Raw genomic sequence first — 2,981 nt, 5'->3', positions numbered from 1 at the left:
CTGGAGTCCATTCGAACGGGCCCTTCCTCTTCATCAGCTTGAAGAATGTGAGGGCGCGCTCACCTAGCTTGGAGGTGAAGCGCCCAAGCGAGCTGACGCATCCCACTAGCTTCTGCATTTCTTGAGAGTTTGAGGAGGGCTCATTCTTTCTATCACCTTAACCTTTCCTGGGTTGGCCTCAATTCCTCTGTGAGACACTAGGAACCCCAACAGCTTGCCAGACGGTACACTGAATACACACTTCTCAGGGTTGAGCTGCAACTTCACCTTGCGCAGGCTGGCGAATGTCTTCTCTAGATCTCCAACAAGGGTTCTTGCCTCCTGGGACTTGACCACTATATCGTCAACATAAGCCTCTGCGTTCGACCCAAGGTGCTTGCTTAGGGCGATGTGCATCAACCACTGGAAGGTTGCTCCGGCATTGTGCAACCCAAACGGCATGCAGCTGTAGCAGTACACCCCACACGGAGTCAAGAAGTTCGTCTTCTCCACGTCTTCCACTACCATCTTGATTTGATGATAGCATGAGAAGGCATCCCGGAAGCACAATAGGTCGCATTCGATGATCTGGTCGATGCATGGAAGAGGAAATGGATCCTGATGGAAAGCTTTATCCAGGCTCGTGAAGTCAACAAACATGCGCCCCTTCCCGCCCTTCTTGGGACGATGACTGGGTTTGCTAACCACTCCGGGTGCCACACTTCTCGGCTAATGCCGCCCTCCTGTAACTTTTGGGTCTCCTGGCAATGAACGATTGCTTATCCGGGGCTTGTCACCATGCCTTCTACTTCACGGGGTGCGCGTTGGGGCATACCATGAGGTGGTTCTCGATCACCCCCCGCGGGACGCCCACCAGGTCTGTTGCTTGCCACACAAATACATCCTTGTTTGCACGGAGGAAGCCGACCAGCGCCTCCTCCTGATTTCAGGGGAGGACGATACCTATGGTGAAGGTAGCTCCCGGCTCCCGCCCTTGTCGACCGGCACCTGCTTCATCTTGGCCCAGTCTTGAGAGAACAACGACTTCTTCTTTGCTGGGGCATCCCCCGGGCCCTCCGGAGCGCCCCCCGCGTTTGGCTGTGCGGCCGCCACGGCCTTAAATGTGAGCTTGAGGGCCTCTAGTGCGTCCCCAGTGTCTCCCGCCATGGTGCTGCTTCCTGGCATCGTTATGACATTGTAGCCGGGATGAGTCATTGCCATGAACTTTTCGAGGGTCGGGTACCTGAGGATGGAATTATATGGGAGCCTGATGTGCGCAACGTCAAAGTCGATGAGCTCGGTGCGGTATTTGTCGCGCGTTCCAAAGGTGACGGGGAAGCAAATCTGCCCCACGGGAAAGGTGGAGCTGCCGACCACTACAGAAAAGGATTGGTGGGGAGAAGCTGGTCATGAGGCACGTGAAGCAGGCCGAACGCCTCCAGGGAGAGGATGTTGATGACGGCGCCGCCATCGATGAGGGTCCTGGTGACCGCTATGTTGCAGATGGTGGGGGTGCAGAGCATGGCCAGTGCACCAGCGCCAGCCGTCGTCTTCAGGTGATCCCTGGAGTCGAAGGTGAGATCGGCCTTGGGCGCCGCCCAGCCCGGAGGGGCCCCATGGGGGGACGGAGAAGCCCCCATCTAGTGGAAGAACTACTTGATGTGGCGGTTTGAAACGGGTGCCTGCAACCCGCCGAGGATGGCCGTGATGGCGTGGGGCACCGGAGCCAGGAAACGCGCGATGAACAACTTGCAGAGCTCTTCCCAGGTGGCCACCGAAGACTCTGGTAGGTCGAGCAGCCAGGAGCGAGGCACGCATGTGAGTGGCACAGGAATCCAATTTGCCATGGCCTTGTCGTCTCCGCCCGCCGCCCAGATGGCCTCCACGTACGCTCGGAGGAACTCCGCATGGTCTGCCTGAAGGAAATATGACCTAGAGGCAATAATAAAGTTATTATTTATTTCCTTAATTCATGATAAATGTTTATTATTCATGCTAGAGTTGTATTAACCGGAAACTTAGTACATGTGTGAATACATAGACAAAACATATGAGTCCCTAGTATGCCTCTACTTGACTAGCTCGTTAATCAAAGATGGTTATGTTTCCTAACCATTGACATGTGTAGTCATTTGATTAACAGGATCACATCATTAGGAGAATGATATGATGGACATGACCCATCCGTTGTCGTAGCATTATGATCGTGTCAGTTTCATTACTACTGCTTTATTCATGACTTATACAAGTTCCTCAGACTATGAGATTATGCAACTCCCGAATACCACAGGAACACTTTATGTGCTACCAAACGTCACAACGTAAATGGGTGATTATAAAGGTGCTCTACAGGTGTCTTTGAAGGTGTTTGTTGGGTTGGCATAGATCGAGATTAGGATTTGTCACTCCGTGTTTCGGAGAGGTATCTCTGGGCTCTCTCGATAATACTCACCACTATAAGCCTTGCAAGCATTGTGACTAATGAGTTAGTTGCGGGATGGAGTATTACGGAACGAGTAAAGAGACTTGCTGGTAACGAGATTGAACTAGGTATTGAAATACTGATGATCGAACTCGGGCAAGTAACATACCGATGACAAAGCGAAGAATGTATGTTGTAATGCGGTTTGATAGATAAATATCTTCGTAGAATATGTAGGAACCAATATGAGCATCCAGCTTCCACTATTGGTTATTGACCCAAGACGTGTCTCGGTCATCTCTACATAGTTCTCGAACCCGTAGGGTCCGCACGCTTAATGTTCGATGACGATTGGCATTATGAGTTTATGTGATATGATGTACCAAAGATTGTTCGGAGTCCCGGATGTGATCATGGACATGACGAGGAGTCTCGAAATGGTCGAGACATAAGGATTGATATATTGGACAACTATAATCGGACACCAGAAGTGTTACAGAGAAGTTTCGGATAAAACCGAAGTGCTGGAGGGTTACCGGAATCCTCCGAGGGAACTAGTGGGCCTTGCTGGGCCTTAGTG

Source organism: Triticum aestivum, chromosome 3B (genome assembly GCF_018294505.1).
Source record: "Triticum aestivum cultivar Chinese Spring chromosome 3B, IWGSC CS RefSeq v2.1, whole genome shotgun sequence".
NCBI classification, from domain to species: Eukaryota; Viridiplantae; Streptophyta; class Magnoliopsida; order Poales; family Poaceae; genus Triticum; species Triticum aestivum.
The sequence above is the reverse complement of the archived record's forward strand: the minus strand, read 5'-3'. Positions refer to the sequence as shown.